Source organism: Tenrec ecaudatus, chromosome 13, assembly GCF_050624435.1.
Source record: "Tenrec ecaudatus isolate mTenEca1 chromosome 13, mTenEca1.hap1, whole genome shotgun sequence".
Classification (NCBI taxonomy): domain Eukaryota; kingdom Metazoa; phylum Chordata; class Mammalia; order Afrosoricida; family Tenrecidae; genus Tenrec; species Tenrec ecaudatus.
Genome location: NC_134542.1, coordinates 23787916 through 23803808, shown reverse-complemented (window position 1 = coordinate 23803808; position 15893 = coordinate 23787916). Strand labels below are relative to the sequence as shown.

The window sequence follows — 15893 nt, the reverse complement described above, 5'->3', positions numbered from 1 at the left end:
AATAGCCTGGTTATCAGACAGAGATTATTATAGTACATTAAAATGAAAAATATGGCTTGAATAGTTAAAATCTTATTTGATCTCCCTTTTGATGCACTGAGTTTGTAGGGTTTTTAATTTTTTTTCTCTTTTTTTCAAACTGGGGTTTATCTCTGTTGTAGTTTGTCATTGTTGGTAGACTTCTTGACTATTGTGTATTTTTCTATGTTTTTAGTACACAAAATCCAGGATGGGTAAATCTACAGACACAATGGCGAGGTGGAGGGTCTCGGCGGGGTGAACCCGAGGAGGTGAAGGGTTTGGGGATCTAATATCAAACAGTGCCAGGAGGAAGAAAATATTTTGAAACTGATTGCGTTAGTGACTGTACAGCACCTCTTGATGTCTGATGGAACCAGTGAGTAGCATGATGTCTGGATTACATTCTAAGAAAATGGTTTGCTAAAAAAGGGTTTGACGGAGAGGTTCTCAATACAAGGTTACCACCAAGAGAGAGCCCTCATGTAAATGAACAAGCCTAGGGCTACTTGAAGGATCATCCCAGGCTCCATCCCATTGATGGGGAGGACATGGGTGGGTGCTGACCAGAGCGAAAGACCCCATCAGTCATGGTATATAAGGTTGACAACCTGAGGCCTTTCCAGCCCTCAGGGAAATCCCTCTTTTGGCATAGGGGCTCAGATCTGGGGACTCCCCACCCAGGACATCCTCACCCTCAATGTCTGGCCTCCCCATATCCATGGCAGTTCCCATAGAGAGTGTCTCCAAGTGTTCCCTTTGTAAGGAAAATCCTAATGCGGGATTTCTAACAGTTGGAAAAGAAACCAAGCGCATGTGCTTCCTCATTCCCAGAACACACCCATCCCCTGCCCACCTTTATGCTCCCCTTCCTCCCTTACATAAAATCCCTGCCTATTCTGCTTCTGTGACCCTACTCCTGCATATAAAGTATACAAGCTATGCTCACCTGCCATCCGGAGCCCAGACCTTCTGGAACACTAGTTCCTCTGGATCCCTGGCTAATAATATGTTCCTCTTTCAAGTTCCCCACGAGTGTTACCTGCTCACTCTCCAGTCATGATACTGCTGTTACACCTTGAATAAGCCTTGAGACTGCTGTCCCTGCAGGGCAGTGATTACCTGAGCCTACCATTTCTCCTTTTGCGTCTCTTTTTCCAGGGCCCTCTCTTCCTCCTCTGTACCCCTATTACAGACCACCAAGTCACTTGTGTTAGTCTGGGTAAACAAGTCCAGGGAGACACTCATATGTGTATAAGAAAGAGGCTTATATACAAGAGCAATGAATATTGAGAAAATGTTCCAGCCCAGTCCAGATCAAGTCCATAAGTCTGATATTAGCCCATATGTCTGATACCAATCTATAAAGTCCTCATCAGACTCATGAAACACATGCAATGATGCTGAATGCAATAAGATCACAGGCCAGTAGGTGGAAGGTCTTGTGGATCCAGTGGCAGAAGAGGCATCTCAGCACTGGCAAGGGTCTCTGCGTGGTTCCTTCAGCTCTAAGGCTCTGACTGCATCAGTCTGTCTCCATGTGGCTTTTCAACAAGAATGTTGCTCGGGGAAGGAGCCCGAGTCCTGTCTCCAGTGAGCTAATTATCTCCTTAGCACCTCCAAATGAGGTCATCAAGGTACAACCTGATTGACAGGCTAAACTCCACCCCTTCACTCTTAATCCTCTCAAGTCGACAAACAATTACATAACTAACACACCACTTTTAAGATCTCTTCTTCAGGGATCAATGGACCCATTCATAACTTTTGTGAATTCTTCCTAATGGCTGGGGTAGATCAACTTACAAACATCTTTTAACACTATCTTTCCCATGAGATTTTCAGGGTCAAGATCAGTGTGTTTAATTAATGCCTCTCTCCTTCACTCCAAAAATAGGCAGTCAGATTCTCCTAAAAGCTCTTGGTCAGTGGCTGCAAGTTTGTAATTAATTAACTGGTTACTGTTGGAAATGTTATATTCCTTCCAAAACACAAAAGAGTGTGGTCTCTTGACTCATAATACTAGTGGGAATCAGTATTCACTACTGCTTCTGTCCTGAGCAAGTAATTATCACTTTGAATATGCATTTCATTGATAAATGCCAAAGATTTTCCCTTAATACTTTCCCTCTCTACGCTGTAACCATCTCTTAACAGCCTCTTGAAAGATCAGATTGACACTTTTCAAAGACATGGTTAGAATTATCTTTCTTCATTCCTTAATGAACTTGCTGGGGTCCTCTGTAAAACTTTTCAATTTCTCATAACGCTTACTAAGTCCTGCATGGTAGATGGGCTTGGACTCTGATGTTTGGTCCTGGGGTTTCTCTTCAGGGAGAGTTGAGGGTAGTGGCCTTGGGCAGCAGCTTAGATTTTATCTGCCTTGCCATTTTCCTTTCACCAGGACTGAAAGGTTCTAAATTGGGGGGGCCACATGGGGAGATTGGGAGCCAGTTTTTACACTCTTGCATTCTGATTTGCTCTTTCCCAGGGTTTGCAAGAAACAGGGACACTTTTTCAGTTCCTACACAGGCAAAGAGTATTTCATTGAGCCATAAAAGCTTGTCTGTATGAGACCTCTGTCCACTTCCACTGCCATCGAGTCAATTCTGACACATAGAAAGGCTATAGGACATGGTAGAACTGCCCCCCATGGGCTTCTGAGAAGGTATGAGTCAGAATCGGCTCAGTGGAAGTGATTTTATTTTTCAGGCTGCTCATTTTCTTTATTTTTCTTTTTTAAAGGTTTTATTGGCACTTCATCCATATGTCATAAAATTCAATAGTTTGAAGTGCCCGAAGTGCCTACCCTAAGGCTCATTTGCTAGCCTGCTGACTCTCACCTCTGTATTTTTCCATTGCTTAAGCTTACTATCCACACCAGGTTTCCCACCCAGTGGCACCAGATTCAAATTTTTGCCTTGCTGGCTGCTGGCTGCTGCCCATGCCCATAACTAATATTAGCGGGAAATTCCCTACCTTAATCAGTGTGTGTAGTTGTGACTGGACGTGGAAAATCACCCCGCCCACTCGTGATCTGTTGCTTTATAAAGCGGAGTTTTAGTATCACTTGGGACCTAGAGACATTGAGCTAGAGCTGGCCCTGATCATCTGCTTATAATAAAGCTTCTCACTCGATCAGTTCGATGTGATCCTGATTGATGTCAAGAAGAGTTATACAATCATTACCACAATCAATTTTAAAACATTTCCTTCATCCTTGTACTCCTTGTTATTAGTGTAATTATTATTATTTTTAATTCTGGCATAAATATACACAATAACAATTCTCCAATTCAACAATTTATACATGTATAATTCAGTGCCATTGACTATATTCTTCATGCTGTATAACCATTGTTGATATCCTTTTCCAAGTTACTCTATCACCATTCACATAAACTCAATAACCCATAATCAAAACCTCTTCCTCCATATTGTTTATGTCTCCACGAGAAAGGAGGACCCAGACCTCATCCAGGTGCACAACGCCTTGAGGGCAACATACCGACATGAAACATCAAACTAAGCATCAGATGCAGAACGGAAATTGTGCCTGGTCTGACACACACCTCCCACTGGACACACACATCGGGGTGAAACAGGAAGGGAGCACAACAGGGCATCAAGTGGAGCAAAGCAACAAAGTCCCTGAAAATCCCAAAAATAGACTCAGCGGGGAGGGCTTGACACCTCATCAAACTTGATCAGAAGGCACGCATAAGGGTCAACAGACAGACCTGGAACTATTTATAGGCTTTTTTCTTCCAATGTATATGTATAAAATAGGCAGGATTGTTTATAATCCTGAGGAAAGGGAGGAAAAGCCAACAAACCCAGGGACAAGGGAACAACTAGAGATCTAAACTCGATGGTAAGGAGGGCATAAAATGTCTGGTCGGGTTTAATGAAGTGCAATGTAGCCGAGAGGAATTACTGAGATCTGAATGAAGGTTGAACATAATGGTGGAACGGGAGGAAAGTAAAAGGAAATAGAGAAAAGAACTAGGAAGAAAAAGACATTGATAGAGGTGTAAATATAGACACACATATATGTAAATATATTAATATATAATGATAGGGATATAGGTCTGCGCACATATATTTAAAAGTTAAGTGTTAAGGTAGCAGACAGACATTGAGTCCTCCCTCAAAGCAAGAACACTTTGTTCTAATAACCTGGCATTCTGTACTGCTCACCTTCCTGACACTACCACTGAGGACAAAATGGGAGCATAAGCAAATGTGATGAATAAAGTGGATGGTGCCCAGCTATCAAAAGATACAACGTCTGGGGTCTTAAAGGCTTGAAGTTAAACAAGTGATCATCTAACAGGGAAGCAACAAAGCCTCTATGGATGAAGCACATCAGTCTGTGTGATAAAGAAGTGTCAATGGGATCAGTATCAGGTATCAGAAGACCAAAAACAAACATATCAATGTGAACAAGGGGGGCTGAAGTGGGGCCCAATGTCCATCTATAGACTGTTGGACATCCCCTCACAGAAGAGTCACAAGGAAGGGACAATTCAGCCAGGGTGCAGTATAGCACCGACGAAACACACAACATTTCTCTAGTTCTTTAATGCTTCCTCGCCCCTACCCCCTGCCCAATATCCTGACCCCAATCCTACCTTACAAATCCGGCTATACTGGAATATGTACACTGGTACAGAGCTCCCAACGCATGGAGTCCAGGGCAGATAAACCCCTCAGGAACAGTAGTGGGAGTAGTGATACCATGAGATTTGGGAAAGTTTGGGGGCGGGGAGAGAGATTAAGGGGGAACTGATGGAAATGATCAGCATTTAACACACACACCACACACAGAGGTGGATTAACAACAAAAATGTGAGTGATGAGAGACAGCAGAATGTGTAAGATATGAAAATGATAATAATTTATAATTTTTCAAGGGTTCACAACGGTGGGAGGATAGGGTAGGAAGGGGGCAAAGAGGAGCTGATATCAAGGGCTCAAGTAGAAAGAAAATGTTTTGAAAATGATGATGGCCACACATGCACAAATGTCCTTGTAACAATTGATGTACGGATTGTTGAAAGAGCTGTAAGAGCCCCCAATAAAATGATTTATTAAAATAACACAAAAAACAGCAGGATGTTCACTACCCCACAATGGATGAATTAAACCTTAGCCTCAGGGAGCCTGGTAACAAGCGCATACGATGAACTCTAGGTGCAGGGTGCCCTTACCTAGAAAGGGGAGGTGCTCTACAGAAATCTAGCCAATAGCAGAATGATGGAAGATCCACCATTTACAGAATATAAAGCTTAGCTACCCCCTGGACTCTACCCTAGCATTAGCTGCCGGTCCACTGGTGCTCCATGCCAAAGTTTCTCTCAATAAACTCATATTTTCTGTTCAAGCTTTTTCTCTGACTCTGATTGGAATGGTGTACGTTGCCTGAATTCTTTCTTGCAAGGAGACAAGAACCAAGCAAGGAGAGATTCGAAACTTTGAGTCTCCTTCCAGTAACATTCAGATAAAAATTTTTAAGAATTATTATTTTGATAATTATCAAATATATGGAGGTTACTTTTATTACTTCTCAGGAACCTAACAGACGTCCCATGAAGTCACACACACACAATACATTTGAACATATATCTACTGAATATATTAGTGCTCCCACAGTGTAGAGACGCTCCAAGTTAACTTCACTTTAGCTAAACAGGTAGCCCCGTGGTGTGTCCACTCTCCCCCACAGGCAGCCAAGGTAGAATGCCGCCAAAGGCACTGAGTGCTTCCTCCCTCCCTGTGATCACCAAGAGAACCCAGCAATGAGTTTCAGATGGTTTCAGTAGCCTACCTTACTCAAAACATTGAACTTTTATTAAAAGCAGTCCCAAAGTCACGCCTTGGCAGGTTGTCCCTGTCCAGCTGGCCGTGCTGTAAGCAGTGCTGTGATTCAGCTCTCGATGCCCTGCAGTGAGTACAGATGCCTACGGATTGGCTCCAGTCAGTGTTTTGGTTTCTCAGACTCTGCTTATAAGCAGGCTCTCCCTCATTCGAGCTTGAGCCCCCAAATACATTAAGGTATGCGTCCTAATCAAAGAACACATTTTTTATTACCACGTGCCCTGTTCTCAAGGCAATCATTAAAAATCAGGGGCTGTGTTAAAGCACAATGAAAGAATCAGATGGTGCCCAGCTATCAGAAAGAATAACCAGGCAACTATCTAAAGGACCTGTCATCCAGTCCCTGCAGAGGAAAGCACACCAACCTATGTTTTCTATGCTCTATAATTAATGATCAAAGGATTTTAATAAAATTCCTATCGGGGGAAGGGATGGATTAGAGCTTAAACTCTAAGCACTTGGTGTGTGGAAGGCTGTAGTACACAGTGGAAGCCCCAATTTCATTTGGTGACGTCTCATGAATCCAGCTTTCACAGAAGTCCCTTCTGCCTGTTAGCAGACCGTATACAGAGTTTGCCCTCTGCAAAGCATATTTAAAAGAAAACGTGTTGCTGTCAGGTCATTATGAGTCCAAACTGACTCAAGGGCAGAGTTGGGTTTGGTAAGAAACAGGACAGGGAGGGGACTTGCCTGGGCACACCCGTATGAGAAATGGAGATACCAGGACCACATGATGATGAGTCACAGTCCACGAGAGGAGGGATGGGGAGAGCGTTGTCCCTTTCCTGATGACGTAGCCCTGCCTGTGACAGTAATACATTGATCTACTACCAATCGTGATTTTGTAACAAGTTTCATTTCCCCTTCTGTAACTAGCAGTGTGCTCATAGTTGTTCTGAACACATTGCGCTTTCCTGTTGATGGTCTCCCTCAATCAAATAACTTGTCTCTGTCATGTCTAATGGTTAATAAAGTGGCTTCATATATTTGTGTGTTTGATTTCATAGATGAAAGATAGATAGATAGATAGATAGATAGATAGATAGATAGATAGATAGATAGATAGATAGATATAGAGATAGGGATATATGGCAGCTCAAGGTTACAAGCCTGTGCTCTCTCATGTTGTCTTGCTCGTAAGAAACAATACATACAAGGCACAAGCATGCAGACCAGCTTCAAAGAAAAGATGTGAATAGAACGAGTGAGTTTATTAAAGAGATCATTTGATGTGCGGAGCCCTGGTAGCATAGTGATTATGAACTGGACTGCCATTGGCAAGGATGGCCATTTGAAACCACCGACTGGCCCTTGGGAGAAATACTGGGCTGACTTTTGACTCTTGTAAACACTTACAGTCTCAGGAAGCCACAGGGGTAAGGCTACCTTGTCCTAAGAGTCAGCATTGATGTGATGGCAGTGAGCTTTAAGTTGATGTGAAACACCAAAGGGGCCAAGCGAATGTAAGAGTGCCTTAGACTAAAGAGCCAGGTTCTTATCCCACTAATGGTGGACCGTCCCCCATTGACTGACTTCCTGTTTGGTCTTTTGCTGTTGACTAGCTTTCTGTAGTTTACTTACTTGTGGGGTGGTCTGTATATCCTGTCTTTCCCCACCCCCACATGTTCACTCTCTCAGTCTCTTCCATCGATACCGAAGTAGGTCTCACTTGCTCTTCCCCTTTCTTTGTACTGGGGAAACATGGAGAAAGTGTGACTCCATTTCCCTTTCGTGTTAGAATTCTTTCCATTGTCACTCTCCCACACCCCCTCATTTCCTGGTTCAGTCTGGCTAACACACACACTATGTATGTACGTATGCTTGTATGTGTGTATGTATGTATGTATGTATGGCACTATCACGTAAGTATTAGACTGCTAACCACAAGGCCATTGTTTAAACCCACCAGCCATTCCTTGGCAGAAAGATGAAACCTTCTTTTCCCATAAAGATTTACCACCTCAGACACTCAAAAAGACTTTTCTACTCTGTCCTACCAGGGTGGTATGAGTCAGAATGGACTCAATGGCAGTGGGCTTGATTTTCTTTGTTTTCGTATGTGTCAAAATTGACTTAGTGGGGAATATTGAATTGGATTGGAGAATATGTTTAATCGTTTTATTAGGGGCTCGCACAACTCTTATCACAATCCATACATACATCAGTTGTGTAAAGCACATTTTTACATTCATTGCCCTCATCATTCTCAAAACATTTGCTCTCCAGTTAAGCCCCTGGCATCAGCTCCTCATTTTTCCCCTCCCTCCCTTTTCCCCCCTCCCTCATGAGCCCTTGATAAGTTACAAATTATTATTTTGTCATATCTTGCCCTGTCCAACATCTCCCTTCACCTACTTTCCTGTTGTCCATCCCCCCCAGGGAGGAGTTCACATGTAGATCATTGTAATCGGTTCCCTCTTTCCAACCCACTCTCCTTCTACCCTCCCAGTATCGCCATTCACACCTCTGGTCCTGAAGGAATCATCCATCCTGGATTCCCTGTGTTTCTCGTTCCTATCTGTACCAGTGTACATCCTCTGGTCTAGCCAGACTTGCAAGGTAGAATTTGGATCATGCTAGTGGGGGGTGGGGGGAGCATTTATGAACTAGAGGAAAGTTGTATTTTTCATCGGTGCTACATCACACCTTGACTGGCTTGTCTCCTCCCCTAGACTCCTCTTGCAAGGGAATCTCCAGTGGCCGACAAATGGACTTTGGGTCTGCGGTCTGCACTCCCTTCTTCATTCACTCTGGTAAGATTTTTTTTGTTCTGATAATGCCTTATACCTGATTCCTTCAACACCTCATGATAGCACAGGCTGGTGTGCTTCTTCCATGTGGGCTTTGTTGCTTCTGAGCTAGATGGCCGCTTGTTTACCTTCAAGCCTTTAAGACCCCAGACACTATACCTTGTGATAGCCCGGCACCATCAGCTTTCTTCGCCACATTTGCTTATGCACCCATTTGTCCTCAGCGACCATATCATGGAGGTGTGCACCCAATGGTATGATTTTTTGTTCTTTGATACCTGATAACTTATCCCTTCAGCACCTTGTGATCACGCAGGCTGGTGTGTTCTTCCATGTGGGCTTTGTTGCTTCTGAGTTAGATGGCTGGTTGTTTATCTTCAAGCCTTTAAGACCCCAGATGCTATATCTTTTGATAGCCGGGCACCATCAGCTTTCTTTACCACATTTGCTTATTCACCTGCTTTATCTTCAGCGGTTGTATCGGGAGGGTGAGCATCAGATGCTTTCTTGATATAATATTACTTCTTGAGATAAAGCTCTTTCTTAAACATATATAAGGGCCACTGGATTTGTTTCTCTTGTCAACCCAGTCTAACACAGATGTTTACTTATGTTTCTTTGTGCACATGCATTCAATCATGTGGATCACCCCAACGTACTACAACCAGTCTTGAAAAGAATGTGGATTTCAGAATACTTCATTGTACACATGCAGAACTTGTACATGGATCAAGAGGCAATGGTGCAAACAGAACAAGGTTTAATACCAGGAAAAGGCATGCAGTAGAGTTGTATCCTCTCAATACACTGATGCAATCTGTATGCTCAGCAAATCATCAGAGAAACTGGATGATATGAAGAAGAACAGCATCAGGATTAGAGAAAAGCCTACTAACAATCTGCAATATGCAAATAACACAACCTGGCTCGCTGAAAGTGAGGAGGACATGATATACTTGCTGATGAAGATCAAGGATTGTAGCCTTCACTGTGGATTACAATTCAATGTAAAGAAAACCAAAATCCTCACAAGTGAACCAAGCAACTTGGCAACATCGTGATAAATGGAGGCAAGATTGACGTTGTCAAAGATTTCATGTTGCTTGAACTGCCCCTGTGAGTTTCAGGAGTAGAAAGCCCTGTCTTTCTCCAGATGGTTAAGCAGAGGGTTGGTGAAGAAGAGGAAGACCCTCAGCAAGCTGGATTGACAGCAAGACTGCAACAATGGGCTCACGTACAGGAATGATTGTGAAGATGTCATGGCACTGGGCAGTGTCTTGTTCTGTTGTGCCTAGGGACGCTATGGGTTGGAACCAACTGGATGGCACATAGTAACAACAACAATAATAATGGCCTTTGATCTATATTGTTGCTTCCAGGATCATTGATTGTTAATCCAAGCAAGACAAAATCCTTGACCACTTCAACTTTTTCTCCATTTATTATCATGTCATCTCTTTGTGCAGCTTTAGTATCCTCGACATTACAGTTGCAATCCATACTAAAGGCTACCATCTTCGATCTTCATTAGAAAGTATGTCACATCCTGTTCATTCTCCAGCCTTGCTGGTGGAGGTGCATGGCGCTGGATCAAGCTGCTGCACAAAACCTCTTGAAATCATTAAAAAGTAAGGATGCTACTTTGAGGACTAAGGCGTGTCTGACCCAAGTCATGGTATTTTCATTTGCCTCATCAGTAGGGGAAAGTTAGACATAGAATAGGAATGACTGAAGAAAAATCCATGCATTTTCCTCTCACCCACTTTGGACATGTTATCAGAAGAGACCAGTCCCTTGGAAAAGTGGAGGGGGAACAAACAGATGAAGACCCTCTCCAAGATGGGTTGCCACAGTGGCTGCAAGATGGCTGCAACCTACATCGCAGGTGAAGATGGCACAGAGCTGCGTAGTGTTTCCTCCTGCTGTGCATAGGACCTCTCTGAGTGCGAACCGGCTCTCTGGTACCTAACAACAGCTCCGTATCCCCCTTCCCTGGACTGCAAGTCAAAGAAGAGCTAACCGAATCCATTGCCAGCAAGTTGACTCTGTGCCAGTCACCCCGCAGAAAGAGTAAAGCTGTCCCACAGGGTTTTCAAAACTGAAATATTTACAGAAGCGTACTGCTGTGGCTGGTCGGCTGAACCACCAAATTTTCAGTTAGCAACCGAGTGTCCAGTCCCTACGCCACTGGGCTCCTTGGAAAAGGAAGGAAGCACCAGAAGAAGGCATGCAATAGGACACTTAAGCCTGCAATTTAAGTCACTGCAAGATGTAGTTACTGAGGGAGGGAAGGCTGATGAAAATCTATTGCCAAGGTAAGAAATCCTGGCAGCAGAAATAACAATTGGCAGTAAAGCAATAGTCAGGTCCTGGGAATTGTGATTGTCTCAAAACATGTGATGAATGAAATAAGCTTCATGAACCTATGTTCCTATATTCTGGTCAATTAGGAACCTAAGGAAATTCAATTCAGATACAAACAACCAGGGGATAATAAAAGATAGGTATACGTAGCTGAAGGAGCTGACTTCTAAATTCTCTCTCTAGGAATAAGGTATAAGTGGCTACTGGTTCATTTAGGAAACAAAGACAAAAACAAACAATGGTGGAGCTTCAAGATAAGAGGAAGGACCAGCAAGTGCTGTGGCCTCCCCTTGTTCAGGATACTCAAACACTTTGTTTCAGAGTCTCTTGTTTTCAGGTGCGCTTCATAGATGGACTATGAAACTCTTCAGAATGAGGTCACTCTAGTCCCCTTTGTTTCTTTAGCACCTAGCTCAAGGTCTGAAGCCTTAACAAGCACTTAGTGAGTAGTTAAAAAGGAATGAATAAAGGGTTGAATGAATGAATCAATGTGTGAGCAAAATAGGAAAACCAGAAAATTTCAGGACCTATGGAGTTTCACATTTTAATTACGGGATTAAAAATAATTTGAGAGTAAAATCTTTATAAAATAGAAGCATATTGAAATAGCATAAATGTCACCTGTACTGGACTACACTTAGCAGATTGCAGAGTTGGAAACTCTGAATTTGTAAAACTGATCAAAGCAAATAGTTTCTATGAAAAGAGCTAAACCTTGAAACAGAAGAAAACATACAAAGCATGCCAAGAATTGTTTATTTCAAAAAAAAAGGGGGGAGGTGAAGAGTCTATTGAGTAACCACCTTCACATTGATAAGGATTATAACAGCAGACAACTTCGATTTTCAGGTGAAATGACCTTAAACTACAGCAAGAGTGACAGAAGAAGAACCAAAAAGATGCCAATAACAGCTTTGGACTTTCTCTTGCGATTGGCTATTGGAACCTAAGTGGTGTGAGCTAGCATTTCAGAGCAGTATGCCGTGGAGGTGTTTTTACTAGGAGATGTCTTTGAGTCAGTTCCCAGTCGCAGTGATGGCCCCGTCCTTCACCGTCCTCCTAACTGTTACGATTGATCCTATGTTGCAATCACTGTGTAAATGTTTCTCATTGAGTGTCTTCCAAATTTCCGCTGACTTTCTGTGTTCTCACGAATGTCTTTCACCAGGGACCGGTCCCTCCTGATAATGTATTGAAAGTGTGTGAGACATTTCTCTCTCTTTTCTTATAAGGATCTCTCTGACTACACTTCTTGAAATATAGGCTTGTTTCTTCTCTGGCAGTCCATGATGTATTCAAAGGGATAATTCAAAGGGATCAATTCTGGTTTGGTCTTCCTTGTTTGCTGTCCAGCTTTCACATGCATGTATGGCAAGGGAAAATACCAGAGCCTGGGTTAGGTATACTTGAGTCCTCAAAGTGACGTCTTAGCTTTTTAAAACTTTTTTTTTTTTTTACAGATTTACAGATTGCATTATGTCTTTTTTATTTCTTGACTGCTGCTTCCAGGAATGGTGATTATAGTTCCAAGTAAACTAGAATCCTTGACAACGTCAATCTTTGTTCCATTTACCATGATGCTTCTTATCGGCCCAGTTCTGAGAAACTTTGTCCTCCCTATGTTGACGTGTAATCCACACCACAGGCTGTCGTCATTGACTTTCATCAGGAAGTGCTTCACGTCCTCTTCACTCTCAGATGGGACTGCCACCTGCATGTGGCAGGAAACTTGCTTCAACCCTGGTGCCTTGCTGTTCTTCGTAGAGTCCAGCTTCTCTGATTATTTGCTCAGCCTACGGACTAAATATGAATGGTAAAGGATGCAGACCTTACACACACCTTTCCAGAGTTTAAGTCTCATAGTATCCTCTTGTTCTTTTCTGCATTAGAGGTAATAAGGAAAATTATTCAAACCTTGGAATGTCAAGGACTTCGTCTCACCTACATAGGACATATTATCAGAAGACACCAGTCCCTGGATCACACATGAAGCTTGGTACAGTAGAAGGTCAGCCTAAAATTGGAAGATCCTCGGTGAGATAGATTGATGCAGAGGCTGCGACCATGGGTGCAAGCATCACAGAGTGTGAGGAGGGCTCAAGACCAGGCAGTGTTGAATTCCAGGATTCCTAACCAGGAGTGTGAGGAATCGGTGCTGCCACGAAGGCAGCTAACAACAACAGCAACATGAGTCATAACCAATGTGATGGCCATGGGTTTGAGGAGTTGATGTCAACGGAAGTCCTTATTGTTAGGAACTGCACACTGAGGTGTTAGGGAAAAGAAACATGATACCGCTAACCTAATCTCAAATGGGTGATTAGAAAAAACTAGTTTATATTTCCACATAAATATCTCCAGCTAGCTATACACATATATGGAAAAGAGGCTTTCTGCGTGAACTTTGTGAAGCCCTCTCATATATACATATACACATGCACATGTATGTATGCATATATGTGTGTGGACGTATATATATATATATATATATATTCCCTGAAAGTTTGAGTCCACCCAGTGGCACATTCAAAGAAAGACCTAGCAATCTATGAGGATAAGTCAAAAATTATTGCTACCAGTTTATACAAGCATTGGTTTTTGCTAAACAAAATGTGTCTATCATCAATGGATGGCTGCAGACAAGTTCTCGCAGTAATACATTTTTATAGTCACATTAGAGAGGCTTTTTTAATAAAAAGGATTTTGAAAAAGTTGTGCAAAGAGCAGTAAGCTCAAAGACCTGATTGTGTTGGGCTGGTTTGACTAGAGAAACAAATCCAGAGACACTCATATATGTGTAAGAAAGAGCTTTATTTCAAGAAGTATTCATTTATCAAACAAACATCCCATTCCAGTCCAGATCAAGTTCATAAGTCTGATATTGGTCCATATACCCCTCTTCAGATTCCTGTAGCCACACACAATGATGCAAAATGCAGGAACATCACCAGCCAGTGGGTAGAAACGCTTGTGGCTCCAATAGCAGTGGATGCATGCATGCCCAGGGCTCTGGCAGGTTCCAGAGTGGCCCGCCAGCAGAAAGGTAAAGGCAGAGAGAGAGAGAGAGAGGTTCCCAAAGCCCCACTTAAGAGAAGGCCACACCCACAAGGAGGTGCCATCAGGCTGTGACCTGATTGACAGGCTAGACTCCACCCCAACACTTTTATATATCAATTTGACATGAAATTATATAACTACCACACTGATCAGTCTTTTAAGCAAGATCAAAGTAAAGCGTAATTTCACAGACCAAATCCTGATTTGGGACAAGTCTTGAATTTACCAATATACTTCAGAGAGCCAGGCTTCGGATGAGATCTCTTGGGCCATTTAAGTTCAAGGAAGACAGGTCAGCTCAGAATGTTATAGTGACCCGTTTAGGGAGATTCCAAAGGAATAGCTTAATAGATCCTCCTCAAAGGACACAAACAATTATTGGGGCTTATTATGAAGACACTTTAAGAAAATTGAATTGAATTGGTGAGAAAAGGCCAGGAAAATTGCACCAAGGAACTTGTTTCTACTATGACGGTACACTTGCTCATCGTTAAAAGAGAGCAAGAACTATATTGGCAGAATTCCTTGAGAAACTTTACCCCGTTGATTCTACAGACCCTATCTAGCCTTGTCAGACTTACTTTTATTCCCAACATGGTTTTGTTTTGTTTTGTTTTGTTTTGTTTTTATGTGCCCTAGGCATGAAACAGCTCTGGCCATGATCTAGGCATCAAGCTAGGATGAACAAAGGGCTGCCAGTCTGCTCTGCCCCTGACTGATATAAGAGCACCACCACTAATCAGGTGTCTCTTTGCCCATAGCCAGGGGTTACCCAACATGTTTTAAAAGGAATGTTTATAAAAGGAATATTATTTGAGTCCCCTGAGGATGCCCAAACTGCTACTGTGATGTGGCGAAATTAGTGAACAAATAATTATTCAGTGAAGGATACAAGAAGCAGAAACATGGACTTCAGAAAGTATGTAGGCATTATGGAGGCTTGCTCAAGAATCAATAGCTTCACATTTGGATTGATTTGTTTAATACAGGCTTTTGTGATTTTATAGTGGTTCTTTAGGGCTTCCCCTTGTACTTCAAAAAAGTCATGAATTTCAAATCCTGTTCTAACTCTGACAAACATGGGAACTCCATGAATCAAAATCAACTCAATACCATTTGTTTGAGAAGCACACCAGCCTGTGCGATCACAAGGTGCCAAAGGGATCAGGGATAAGGCATCATCAAAAAAAAAATCTTACCATGCTGAATGAGGGGGGAAGTGCAGAGTGGAGACCCAAAGCCCACTTGTCGGCCACTGGAGACCCCCTCACGGAGGGGTTTGGGGTGGGGGAGATGAGTCAGTTGGGGTGCGATGTAGCACCGATGAAGAATACAGCTTTCCCCCAGATCCTGGATGCTTCCTCCCCTCCAACTACCATGATCCGAATTCTAGCTTGCAAGTCTGGATAGAGCAGAGGTTGTACACTGGTGCATGTAGGGGCTGGAGGCACAGGGAATCCAGGGTGGATGATACCTTCAGGACCAGGGGTGTGAGGGGCGATACTGGGAGGGTAGAGGGTAAGTGGTTTGGAAAGAGGGAACTGATTACAAGGATCTACATGTGACCTCCTCCCTGGGGGACAGAAAACAGAGAAGGGGGTGAAGGGAGACGCTGGATAGGGCAAGATATGACAAAATAATAATCTATAAATTATCAAGGGCTCATGAGGGAGGGGGGAGGACCTGATGCAAAGGGCTTAAGTGGAGAGCAAATGCTTTGAGGGTGATTGGGGCAGAGAATGTACAGATGTACTTTATACAGTTGATGTGTGTATGTGTATGGATTGTGATGAGAGTTGTGTGAGACCCTAATGAAATGTTAAA

At 42.9% G+C, this 15893-nt stretch overlaps 1 non-coding gene across 1 annotated transcript; it reads right to left on the bottom strand.

Annotated features, from left to right (window-relative positions):
- Positions 1 to 14695: 14695 nt before the first annotated feature.
- LOC142425264 (small nucleolar RNA SNORA48) lies at positions 14696 to 14839 on the bottom strand. Its single transcript, XR_012779613.1, has one exon. It is a non-coding gene; the product is annotated as a small nucleolar RNA SNORA48 (small nucleolar RNA).
- Positions 14840 to 15893: the final 1054 nt, after the last annotated feature.